Below are 14,308 nucleotides of genomic sequence, written 5' to 3'. Positions count from 1 at the left end.
CCTTTGCTGTTGGAGTTTGAGTGATTTTGAACGTTCCCTTCCCCCCACCTAGCCAGAGTTGCTGGTCTCCTTTCCTTTCATCCACCTGCTGGAGTGGGACGGTGTAGCGTGCGACAGAGGCACTGCGGGTGCAAGACTGCGACCGAATCCGTTCTGCCTTTACACACGAACGGGAATGGCCTGCTCCCCACCTGCTTGAGGGACCCCCGCCCATTTCCTGACTCTCTGCGGCCTGGGGGGTGAGGAGGGGGTTTGCCTCGGGTGGATTCCCGTGGGCTTGGTGGCCGCGGGTGTCGGTGCCTGCGCCTGGCCCCCGCGAGGCCCTCTTGGTCCTGTTGGAGCTTTCTGGAGGGTAGTGTGATGCCCCATCTCCCCCTGCACACCGAGGACCTGGCCATGTGGGAACAACAATGCTTGAATGGAGTGCAGCGGATCCTGGCCCTGTGGAAGGTTAGTGTTCCGGGCTCTCCCTCCCATTATTTTACACCTAGGAATCCTCCCTGGCATTCCCGACCATTGCGGACGCTGGGGGAGAAGGGGAGCCTGGGGCCCAGACTGCTGCCTGTTTGTTGAGACCAGGGCATACAGAGGTGGTGCAGACCCGGGACTCGTGGGATCTCCCCACCCACCACGGTGGGTGCACTGCACAACCTGCTCTCAAATCTCAGCCAGTGTCCCGTGTGAGGTTGGATTCGTGACCCTTGGACCCTGCAGTGCTTCCTCCTCATATGAAAGCCGTCGACATGGTGCTGCCCCCCTTTTCTTCGTCTTCTGGTCTGGTCTTCCTGTCACCCTTTCTTCTGCCCGAGCCCCCACTCTACTTGGCAGGGCCTCATTGACCATTTTCTTCAGCTAAGTGGGATCCCTTGGCGTGGAAAGTGCCGTTTTACCATCTTCCGGCCCTCACCATGTCCTCACTGTTCCGCTCTGGGCCCTCACTCTGCCCTCCTTTGTCAACGCTAGGTAGACACCCCGGCTCGCGCCCTTGGTGGGCTGAGGCACCCATGAGTTGGTCTGAATCCCTTCAAAGGTTCTGACGTACATCTACCTGTTCTCCTTCATGGCAGCTCTTAGGCATCCAGAGTCAGTTGACGCCAATTCGGTCACCAAGGGCATGGCTGCTCTTTTGGAAGAAATACGAGGCTTTAGAGCGGACATCGCTGTGAGACTGGATACCCTTGACAAAAAAGGTGACACGATTGGCGATCAGGTCCAGGCCCTGGAAGCAAACACAGCATCATTTGATGTCCTTGAAACCCAGTTGGACATGCGTCTGTCTGAATTGGAGAGAAGGAAGGGGAAATGCTCCTTGAAGCTGGACGATTTGGAAAACAGAGAGCGCTGCTGTAACCTACGATTCCTGGGCTTTCCAGAGCGAGAGGGTGAGACACAATCAGACATTTCGATGAGGCCAACACTAATGAGCCAACCATCATCAGAGCGCACAGAGCGGATTCCTCCAATAGAGGCCCCAGATCCGTTCTTGTGAGATTCCACTATTTTTCAGAGAAGAGCAAAATCTTGGAACTGGCACGGAAGAAAGGCCTGGTTAGTTAGGAAAATGTGCAAATCTCGATTTATCAAGACTTGTCGGCCTTTACCTTAGCAAGGCGTTCGTTTTGCGCCCCCTTGACGAAAATGCTGCAATCTAAGGGAGTGCAATACAGGTGGAGGTATCCCTTCTCACTTTCCTTTGAACTGGAGGGCTATAAGTATTCCTTAGTCACGGAGGATGATATCCACAGAGTATCTCAGGAACTTCTGGGTGATCCGGGCGCTGCACCTGCAGACGCTAAACGGGAAAAAGTCCCGACTGGGGCTATCAAATCCAAATCCTCCATGGAGAGATGCAAAGTTCGAGGCCACAGAAAATTCAGAATGGAAGCTCCAGCCTCGCCAGGTTCATCTAATGGTTGACGGTCCTCCAGCCGCAGCAGGAATGGACTTGCATGGTGGGGAATTCCAGTGTGTTGCAGCCTGGTTTGTTGACGTTAGCGGGGTCCCTGCATTGGGCTTCAATTATTCCTAAAATGGTGATTTAATTGAGTGGACTGCTCACTGTTTGCTTAAAGTTCTGGGGCTGTTGTTTCTGGCAAGGCCCGAGCAAGGGGCCTCTGCTATATCTGTGTTTGGTTCATTAAGGCTATGTTTATACTCTGTTCATACAGGTGTGCAGTCAAAATATCGAATGAATACTGTCGAAAGTCATAATATAGAAAACAATAATGTCGATTTTTAATTAAATTTATTTATATATATTTTTTGGGGTCCGGGAATAAAAAAAAAAGGGTAAAACAAAAAAAAAACATTAAAAAAGGGGGTTAGGGGAACCCCCCATTTCGAATAAAAAATGTCATTAAAAGAAATTGACTTTTTTGTTTGCGACATTTTTTTTGTTGAGATTATGACTTTCGACATTTTGACATTCGACTATATGACTATAAACCGTTCATACACTGTTTCAAGGGGTGTGGGGGGGCTCTTGTTGTTTTTGATGTTGAGCTTGTGAGCCTGGAGGGGGCAGACACTGGTGGCCTGGTCTTGAAACTAGCTGTCATCACTCGGAGTCCAGGCATTCAGGGGTAGGGAGTGTGGGTGGTGGGGAAGGTTGTTAGAGCCAGTTCTCTGGGGTTTTTTTTTCAGCTTACTAGGACTTCTAGGAGGTATTGGTTCTCCAGGATTCTGCATGGGTAATTATTGGGTGCAGAGGCATGATGGGACGGACAAAATAGGCTCCTTAATAGGAGCTAAGAGATATTTCTACTTTTTTGATGGGTGACTCCCTCCAATCCCTGACGGTGGGGTCTCAGAATGTGTGAGGATTAAACTCCCCTACTAAGAGGTCGATGGTGATGAGGGAATTCCCTAGGCTCAAACTACACTTCCTTCTTTTGCAGGAAACTCACTGGGTTAAGGAGAAGGAACTGAATTTCAGGGCTAAAACCATATAGCACATGTTCAACTCATCCTATATAGCAAAGAAATGTGGGGATGCACTCCTGGTCTCTTACAAAGCCCACTTTTCTCCTAAGGCACAAAGGTCTGACCCGAGGGATGATATATTGTGGTTAAAGGAGATGTGAGAGACAGGTTGTTCACCCTGGTGTGCATATATGCCCCGAACAAGGCGCAAGATGTTTTTTGGGAGGGGATGAAGGAGACAATCATGGGATTCACTTAGGGACCCTATTGATGGGTGGGGACTTCAACATGGTTCTCTGTCCGGATAGGCATAGGAAGTCACCTAATCAATGTCCTGATTTGCATCTTCAGACAAAGCTGGGGGCTGCATTTCTTCAGATTAATGAGGAAGTGGGCTTACTGGACTCACATACTTCTGGACAAGATCAAAACCTATATTTCACTTTTTCTCAAAACCACACACAGCGTTCTCTAGGATTGATAATATTCTGAAAGACTCCTCACTCCGGGATCATGGCTCTGAGTTTGGGGTAGAGGCTATTCCGGGGTCCGACCATGACCTGGTTAAGATCAGTTTGAGGGTCCCGTCCTCTTCCGGGTCCCGATGGACTTTCAACGACACATTGCTGCAAGATAAAGAGTTCAGGCTGTCCATTTTGGCTGCCATAAAATAATACTTTGTCATCAATGATAATGGGGAAGTGGGTCTCATGGGAGCACGGGATGCCTTCAAAGCCACAATCAGAGGTACCCTTATGGGGATGGGCTGGAGGAGGAAGAGGGATAGGGACTATGAGGAGACTATGAGGAGAAAAGGTTAATAGAGAAGATTGCCACTATTCAGCCAGGGGGGAGATTAAAGACGCAGATGCTCCCAGGCAAGTGGACGGAATTACAAAGACTCAGATCAAAACTTGCAGTCCTCTTGGTGGGTCAGACAGAAAGAAATGTTGCCTTTTTTAAAATGAAGTACATAGAGAAGGGGGGAAAAGTGGATAGGATCCTAGCTTGGAGGCTGAGGGAGCTCAGAAACAGTAGAAGAGTGAATTCCATCTCCTCCCCTCAGAGGGTGAAAATCCTAAATTTTGGCTCGATAGCAGAACAATTTTGGCAGTGCTACGAGCGCCTGCATTCATCAGAGTACACAGGGGATGGTACTGACGTGGATAAATTCTTGGACTCCCTTCCCATTCTCCGTCTCCCCCCGAGAGTGCTGACTCCCTGGAGCTCCCCATAACACCCCAGGAAATAAAAGATACTGTCTCCTCTCTGAAAAGCAGCACCACACCAGAGGACAATGGTTTTACCTCTCTACTCTGGCCCCATTCATGGCTAAAATCTTTAATTCTGCCCTTGATACAGGAGCCCTCCCGCACTCCATGTTGTCCGCCCTTATTGTGGTTCTCCCCATTGCCAGTCCTACTGTCCCATCTCCATTCTCAATACGAAAGTAAAAATCTTGGCTAAACTCCTAGCCAATAGGTTGGCGAAACTCCTCCCGACCTTGGTGCACGGAGACTAGGTCAGTTTCATCCCAGGTCAACAGGGGTCAGATAATGTGAGGAAAACTCTGGACCTCATGCACAAGGTTTTGAGTCAAGATTTAGAGGCCTATCTCCACTAATTGGAATCAGAAAAGGTCTTTGAACGCGTTGAATGGCCTTACATGGGTAAGGTGCTCCAGAAAATCGGCTTTGGAGACACATTTTGTGGGTGGGTCTCAGCTCTGTAAAATGGCCCCCTGACAAGGGATCTGGTTAATAGCTCTACCTCGGCACTCCTACACCTTTCTAGAGACACCCGCCAGGGATGCCCCCATATGCCTGTTTATACGCCTTGGCGATGGAACCCTTAGACATTGCGATTAGGGCTGACTGTGGGATTTCGGGGGTTCAATGTGGGGACTGCGAATTTAAATTATCCCTGTTTGCGGATGATATTTTGGCCTACTTGACCAACCTTCAGGATTCCCTTACCCAATTGCTTGACCTCATTAACCTCTGTGGCTCCATTTCAGGGCTTAAGGTCAATGTAAGCAAATCCTGCATAATGCCGATGGGTGCTACAGACCATGCAATCAGCAAGCAATCCGAGGTGCAGGGAATGAGAATAGAGCGGAAGGCCACCTCGAATTTAGGTAACACCATGCTCAGAGACCTAAGTAAACTATTTGAATCTGACTTCCCCCCAATTATGTCAAAGATCAACAGTGACCTTGTATGCTGGGCACCCCACACTCTCTCCTGGTTTGGGCGCATGGTCACGGTTAAAATGAACATTCTGCCTCGACTCCTCTATCGCTTCTCGGCCCTTCCTGCGTTATCCCAGAAGCTTTCTTTGAACTACTACAAACTCGAGTCCTCCACTTCATCTGGAATGGCAAAAGGGCAAGAGTTAAATTCTCAACTATAAAACTTCCAAAAACATGTGGAGGCTTCGGCCTCCCTGATTTTAGATTATATCATAAAGGCAGCACAGGTGCGTTTAATGTTAGAACACATAAGAGATGACCTGGGGACTTATTGGACCTATGTGGAGGACATCCAAATCTACCCGAAAAAAGTCAGGGATCTCCTTTGGGCCTCCCCAGAATCCCTCCCTACGCATCTCAGATCTCACCCAACACTGGCTGCCCTGTGGGCATCCTGGAAGCCAAACAAGGATAATAAAAGGCTCTCTTCTTGGCCTTCCCCCCTGTCATCTCTCTGGGGTCCCCCGTTTAAACTCGGATTTAGGGGTTTTCGTGATACCCAATCATGGCCGGACAAGGGGTTGGAAAGAGCAGCTCAGCTCTTCTGCCAGGGTGTTTTCATTGTGTATGCCCAACTGTCTGACGTGATGGGGGACAACCAACCACCCATCGTTGAATATTTATGCTTTAAGGGGATCCTCACTCACCCCGGCTGGTTGGCCGATATGACTCGCTCCTTGACTCCCTTTGAAAAGATTTTGGTGGAATCTACGACTAGAAAGGGCTCCCTCTCTAAGATTTATAAGGTTCTTATCACAGCTAACTTAGAGGGTAGACAGCCATTTAAAAGGATATGGGAGGAAAGGTTGGTATTGACCCATGAGGAATCAACATGGAGGACATCCTTTAAATCAATCTTTTCGGGGACATTATATACCTCGGCCATGGAGCACAGCTTCAAGATTCTGCATTCTTGGCATCGTCCCCCTGCCACCCGGTCCATGATGTTTGAGGGAGTGTCTCCACTGTGCCCCAGGATGTGCTCACACCGTGGTACCTGGTACCATATGTGGTGGGAGTGTGCAGTTATTCAAGTGTACTGGTCTGAATTGCTCAGCTGGATCAAAGACATTGTGGGTATGAGCCCGACCATTCTTCTCCTTGAGATCCTTTTAGGTACGCCTAGGCCCGACTCCGAGCTGTATACCATCCCAAAAGTGATAGTGGCAATGCTGAGAGTGGGGAGACTAGCCCTGGCTCACAAATGGAAGAGCACCTCTGTTCCCTCCAAGGCAGAATGGATCAATAAGCTATTGGCTATTTTTATGTATGAGAAACTGTCTGCTATAACAAATGATACAAAGGGCCTCATTACACGGATGGCGGTGGACTCAGGTGCTATTAGCACCTTGGTCCATGCCGGTAAAATACCGGCACCGCCTTGGTGGAAAGGGGAATTACCGCCCTATTCCAAGGTTGGTGGGGCGGTAATTCCCCCTTCCCCCATTGCCCTTCCCCATTCCCATTTTTGCCCCATAGGGCATAATGGGAAGGGGGAAGGTGCTAATTACGGCTGGTCCCTTTGCGGGTTGGTTTTTAATGCCTGCACAAAGTAGGCGTTAAATTCCCCAACTCGCAAAGGGATCTCGTAGTAAGGCGGTAAGGGTTTACCGGTACCGGTAAAATACCGGTACCGGTAAACCCTTACCGCCTACCGTGTAATGAGGCCCAATGTCTTTGTTTTTGCTTTTTGCAGGACCGGACTGTTGTTCTTCTGAATGATGAATGTGATGCTATGAGACTGTAATCTTGATGTGTTTTTTGAGCCATTGAACTTTAATTTGCACTGTTCATCACTTGTTTCTTAGCCGTAAATTACTGATACAGAGCTGGACCTCAATGTCTTAGTCACCCTGGAAAGTTTCATCTAGTGTCTAGTTCTATCTCTTTGCTTCTTAAACCTATCGCCCGGTGGAGCCTGGTAAGCCTATGTGCGGGGTGGGGGGAGAGGAGAGGGAAGGGGGAAGGCAACAAAAACAATAAATGCCATTTTTCTCTAATTGATGTGTCAGATGTTTATCGCAAGAGTTTCTGGGCTGTTTTTTTGTATGTTGAAATGCTTAATAAAAACAAAGTAAAAAAAAAAAGTCAGCACAACTTCACAGGCAGATGACTGGAGAATCCATTGAGGTAGTTTCACACTATACGTACCTTGGTGTCACTTTAGACACCAAACTCAAAGGTAATGCTTGTGTGGATCGATTAAGCATCAGAACTGCACAACTTCCCGGTGGTATTAGCTCATTTTCTTATGACTGTGGGGGCCATTTTATATGCATCTTGACCCAGTTGTACTCCACTAAAATCCTACTTGTCATTTCATACGCCACTGGAGCCTGGGCATTGTGAATTTTGCAGGAAATCTCCAGACTAGAAATTAAGATATTCAGAAGATTTTTTAAATTGCCTTTTTAATACATCTGCAGAAATGTTTTATTTGAACTTTAACATCTTTCCCATCAGAGAACGTGTCATCCTGAATTGTTTAACTCTTTACTGGAAATTGCCACATGCACAATAAAACTTGCTCGTGAACGTGTTATATGAGTTCTTTTCAAGCAAAATACTTTTTATGCAGTCAAGTGTTCTGGCGCAGATCAAATCAGAGGCTGATAAATGGAATGCTAGTGTGCTTGACAATATTTCTACCATGACCCTTGCGTCCTACAACTTATGAAGATCCTACTGAAAAACTATATCACTGTAACAGTTGATAGTTAATTTAGCCACCTAATCTAATAGACAATTGTTAATTCCATATATAATGGAAAGGAAGTATGTTCCTATATACATTCGGCACCTTATTGGTAATCATCTTGTTTGGGAGTATATGAAGCTTACATTTAACCGTGGAGATTACTCGGGGGTGGTCTTAGTGCCCAATGAATGAAAGGCGTGATCGCCTTTTTGCTGAATATGAATTGGAGTGTGTACCTCATCTCCTGACCAAGTGCAGTGCATTGCTTGACTTAAGACAATTAGCCATCAAATCAGTAGGCCTTGAATTGTCCATATCTCCTGAACACCTTTGCGACATGTTCATTTCTCGTCAAAATGAAAGATACATTATTTTTTCACTAAGCTGTGGAAATCAATTTTTAGAAATTCTAATGATTTTAGATTGACGTTTGTGAGATTTGATGAGTGTGTTTGTCAGAAACATTTGGTGTTTTTGTATTAAACGTTAATTGTTTTCATTTTTAACTGTACAATACAATAAAAGAAACATATTTTACAGCACCTTTTTTTATAATATACCTTGAAGAACAACTCATGTTCTCTACTGCAAAACATACGTCACTGCGACACCTATCAAAATACATAATGAATGCCTTTACAAGTATTTCTGAATAAATAGAGGCTCACATGTGCTACTACTTATACCTCTACAGAATTCCATAGTTGTCAACATGAGCCATTCCATTCTGAAAGGGTTTCTTCAGTCTTGTTTTTTCCTCTACATTTTGTAACTTGTAGTTCTGTATTTCCCAGTACAAAACTCAGTCTACAGCACCAAGAATGCAATACAAACACCAGTACTACATAAGCACCTACCTACATGGGCCAGATTATCAAAGGTTAGCATCTTTGTATCTATCTTTGTAAGCACCTGCTTCGCCAAATTCAGATTGTCAGAAACGTGCCCAGAGAGCCATAACAGTTTGTTTGAAAGGGAAATTTTCGGTGATTTGCATGTCTGGCATGTTACCTTAAGCCTGGAACGTGTGATATTTTGACACGTTGAAGGACAAATTAGTGCACACTACCATTTTCGAACACCCTGTCGTAATGTGCTACATTCCGCCACAACTTTGTTTTAACATTCGGCTCATGTACAGCATTCAGCATTGAGGTTCCCATCAGCACCCGCATAAGATATAGTGCTCGAGTGGTGATGTTTTACACTTTATTTTCATTTCTACACTACATGCAATCGGTTGCTTTGTTTTGCGTTTTCACTTCAAACAGATGCCAAACATCATTCAGAAATACAAGCAGAGGGACATTTTCTGTGTACTCTGTTCATTTAACACCATGAAATAGTCACTTGGGGAATCTTTGCTAGGCAGCCTCCATGTTAGAGAGCCACCCTTTGGCATCCCAACTGCGCCTCTCCACACTCTTCTATCTCCACTCAGTTGGCAGTGTCCACAGGAATACGAATAAAGGGGGTCAGTGAAAGGAGCCTTTTAACTTGTGTTCCAATCTGGCTTTGGCCATTTGAGGAGTTTGGACTTTAAGCTATCACCATTGTGTCCCTTCAAACCTACAAGTTCCATAATGCATAGCACCAGTGCCTGAAAACTCGGGACTGGTTGCATCGGTTCCTCTTGTTATGTGCACCTTATTGACAGGGTGTGACAGGAGGGACGCAGCTTCAATGCTGTGCAGTTTTTTTCTTTCTACTTGCTGGATTCTCAATTGTCTTTATCAAATTAAAGTGGTACCTATCAAACTAATATAAGTTCAGTCATGCGAAGCACTCTAATGTGTTTGCTGCAAGGACAGATGGACAGGGTTGTTAAATGCATGTTTTTTTTAATCAAAATGACAATTAGCATGAGCAGCATTTGAACATGTGTTAGGCTCACAAAGCACGTCACCATTGTAGGCAGAACAACCTCACCTCGAGTAGTGCAAAGGGCAGCTTATAACACCAGAAACTACAGCGCCTGAGGAAGCACTATGTATGAGCACAAATAACACATATATACACACAAACACACAGTCAAAATACCAGAACATGCGCAGAAGAAATGGATTATATCATCTGTGTTCGAAGTATGGTGACGTGTGACAGCTCCTGACAGATTACCTACAATGTATAATGTATTTATGATAACAATTGGAAGAGGTTGCATTCATTCCTAAGAATTGTGAAAGGAAGATATTGGTAGTATGGACTTGTGCTTTATCTTGGTTGTTGTAAAAGTAATTTACACAAAGCATGAATGAGTGCACACTATTTCGAGAAAGGCGGAGCAGGACGTTTTAATGCAGTTGTAATGTAGGTCTCGTTAGGGGAATTTACAGGGAAAGAGGCAAGTGCACCCGATACATTATTTTAACATGCAACCATACCTTTAACTAAGGAAAGGAAAGACAGCACTGACTGACCACGTGTACTTAAAAGACCCAGCAATGAGCTATCACCATGCTGCAAGTGAGGTCCACTGCCCTGGACATTGTCAAATAGGTGTTAAGTTTGGCAATTATCCAAGAGACACTTAGCACCTCTTTGATAATTGCATCCCTATCGGGCCATGCTGTGTTTCAAAAAAGTGCTAACTAGGATAATTGCAAAAAAGTGACCAAATGGCAGTAAGTGCTAAAAAACACAGGTCCTCAGTACTAAGCGCAATTTCTTTTATAATCTGGCACCAGATTGGAATGGATGATGTTGGGAAACAGGCAATTCTATATTTTAAAATGCCTCAATTATCAACCTATAATACAACAAATAATGCCATCTTTGTTTAAACAATGCCCTGTCTTCTGTGAAACCTATAGTACACATTTATATTACTCTGAATTATTCAAACTGTATTTAATTTCACTTCAACTGCAACTGGTTGTTATGCTGTAAAAACGTGCTACACCGCAGCAGCCATCACAATAGTTTAATAGTGCTTTCAAAATTACTTCTGCTTCCATAGTGTATGCCATGGTCTACTACTTATAACAGTGCAGACTTTTCACACTTGCCAACAATCTTTCTTTTCCATTTACAGAAAAAAGATTACCAAAGAAACCAATTAAAGAAAGAAAACTCTTCCATTTCTACAAATTAATGACATTAATATGTCATGTATGTCATAACAATTATAATAACATACCTTTACTGTGTATTATTCGGTTCAACGTCCATTCTTCGGACTTTTATTTTTTCCGCAGCACTTTTTGCAGAATCGTTTGGCCCAAAAAATAACATTGGAAAATTTGGGAGTGTGGGAGAGCATATAAGGGGTATGGTGGGGTGGTGTATAGGGAATAATTAATATGGCAGGGGGCGTTGGAGGGGGACCGCAAATAAATAACAAATATTGTCCATTTTGTTTCAGAAAAAAATGTTTGGCAAAAGTGCTTTGAGAAAAAAAAAAAAACAGGCGAACAATGAACATAGAACCATCTATTCATACTGTATTCTATGATGCATCTCACTTCCTCATTCCGTTGCAGCAATCAAACTCTTTCCCATTACAGCACAGCATTCCTCCTTATCCTGTAATACCACCACTCTACAACCACTACCACTACAAATAATTCATCACACAACACCCATCAACAACATATACTTTTTCCACAAACCACTTTCCAACTACAATCCAAATCATTTACCCAACACCCCCTCACTACTACAACCTCTCACTCTACAAATCTTATCTATCACACCTCCTATCACCTATGCATCTATCTGCATCATGACACTTCCAGAACAACCTTCTTCCTCATCCCGCTGCCCAACATTAATCTACAGTTGTATGTGTATACCACTCTCCCTCATATGACTTCACTAACAACAATCCATTGTTGTATGTCCCTCTTCCTCATACCATTATTCAAATCACACTATTTTGCATTATCCCTAAACCACTATTTCGGATAGCACTACACCAGAGGTCTACAAGCTCTTCCTCTACAAATGTTTTACTCAATACAACCCATTATCTAGGCATTCCTCTCCCACATCCAACTGTTCAATTATAACCTATATTATTATTTGAACCCCCTTCATCCTCTTCCCAGTACCAAACACTAATATATATCTTAATGTCTACACCATTCTCCCCTATGTAACTTCACTAATAACAATACATTCCTTGGTCCATTTCCCCTTCCTCATAACATTACTGAAATAAGATGATTCTGCATTATCCCCAAATCCCTCTTACTCCTACCACTACACCACAGGTATAACACCCCTTACTTTAGAAATATGATATCCCACAGCTCTCATTATCTATACATTCATCTTTTACATCCTACTACACAATTTTAATCTATATTATTACTGCAACACCCCACTTCGTCAAATTATTCTCCATTATCCCACATTTCTCTTCCTCATACAATGTCACAATTATAATCTATATTATCTCATCAAATCCCTCTTACTCGTACTACTACCCTATATTAATCCATATCATTATCCACACACCACTCTTCCTCATCCCTCTACAAAAATACCCACTGAACCCTTCTGCAACATTTAAGTGCATACTTTCTCTTCTATAACAGATACAAAACATTGCCTACTAAGGTTCAACTCCAAAGGAAATAAAGAAAAGATTGAACAGATACAAAGAATAGAAAGTCAAATCATCACCCTCCACTAAAACAATGTATCAAAAATGTACAAGCGAGAGAACAAATAAATGGCTCTTGCAAAGTACAACAGTCACCACTAAAAAAAGTATCGCTCCTTCAACAAAAAAGAAAAGTAACCAAACATGTGGAAAAAAATGTCAACTGAAAATTAACCTCGATATCTAGCAATGTCAATGCAGCCATAGTAAAAGATTCATCATTTTTCAATCTCATAAAAAGATAGGCCAGGTGACATTGAGATTGTGCAAGTGCAGGGGAGGGTGGAAGGGGAAAAATGCAGGGGTCAGTACATAGGATGACAGTAAAATAAATAAAGAAAATAAACAGAAGTGCAGTCAGCTGGTGGCAAGTGCAAGGGTAAGTGCAGACATCAGGTGTCAAGTGCTAGTAGGGGCTGCAGGGATACAGAAACACATTTCTCACTTAAACATTACCAAAGAAAACTGATACTTGAAGCTTGTACTGACCGTGCATTCAAACTAAAAAAGAAAATTATATATATATATACATGTTTAACAGAATGAAACCACTTACTAAATTAATTTAAAAAACTACAAAAACAACTTCTAAATATGTGCAATGTGAACATACATAACTTTTCTGTGCAGGTGAATGGTTTCACACCAGTAGCACAGTCTCATATTTCAATGTAGAAGCGTATAAGCATCAACAAACAAACCCAAACCCATTCCCTACACTTGCCTTACACCCACTGGTCTCTGCTATTACAGGCCTGCACTTATGTGTCGGCAGTTGACTACTCTTACCAAGTGATATTTGCCAGTCACTTAACAGTCGCTTGCAACATACTCCTTAGCACTTCCCTCCATGGTACTCCTAGCACTTACCCCCTCCCTAATCCCTTCTCTATCTCTGCACTTGCACATTCTGAATGCTCACAAGGCCTAGTAGGACCACCTCTCGCTTTCATTTTCATATTTACAACACATTCTGTAATGCAAAACCTTGTGCATAGATTGTATAATGCTTAAAGTCCTGCTCTGGAATAACAAAAACTCAATCAAAATATCCTAAATGGAACATCTGAAGAAGTCCTCAGACAAATAGAGCACATACAAAGTAAATATTTCAGAACTGAACTAGAATCACAAAACACAGTTAACTTACAAAACATTAACCAACAACTTTCTTATACTAACCTCCTTACAAACACGTATAAAAAAGAAATGGCAAAGTTTGAAAACATGTCTGCTGAAATTCCAGACAAAGTATCTGTCTGTTGAAGCAGAACTTTCTATAAGAAAAGTACAACAATAGTACACATGCCCTACAAGATAGAAGGCAATTAAACATCATAAGGGTTTCAATTTGCCATATATCTAACAGCAGAACATACATTCAGCATAACTGATCCCATAATAGTCTTCATATAGTAAAATACTAAACTTGATGATAACCAAATGCCATCTCCGGCTATAAATAACACCTTAAAAATATGTCTAATTCCAAATGTTCTCCAACAACTTAATCTAAATGAGAGTATCAAAATTCAAATAGTACATCCATTCCAAGCTGTAATATGTGTGCAAACCAAAACTGCCAAATTGCCTTTACAATTACTAAAAGGCATTGGTGGCAAAGTAGTATACTTACCATTAGACCTTAATGAAAATGTCAAAAGACTAGTACTAGGATGACCAGTACAACAATATTCTATGCTACTAGTTAATGGTGTGCCAACAAAAGACAAAACAAGTGGCAACAACTAGTTGATTTTATACAAAGAATCCGTAGAGTATCCTAAACAAAACAATGAATACTACAAAGATAAAAGCATAGAAAAAC

Source organism: Ambystoma mexicanum, chromosome 3p, assembly GCF_040938575.1.
Source record: "Ambystoma mexicanum isolate Mex_15411 chromosome 3p, UKY_AmexF1_1, whole genome shotgun sequence".
Taxonomy (NCBI): Eukaryota; Metazoa; Chordata; class Amphibia; order Caudata; family Ambystomatidae; genus Ambystoma; species Ambystoma mexicanum.
Note: the sequence above shows the minus strand (reverse complement) of the source record.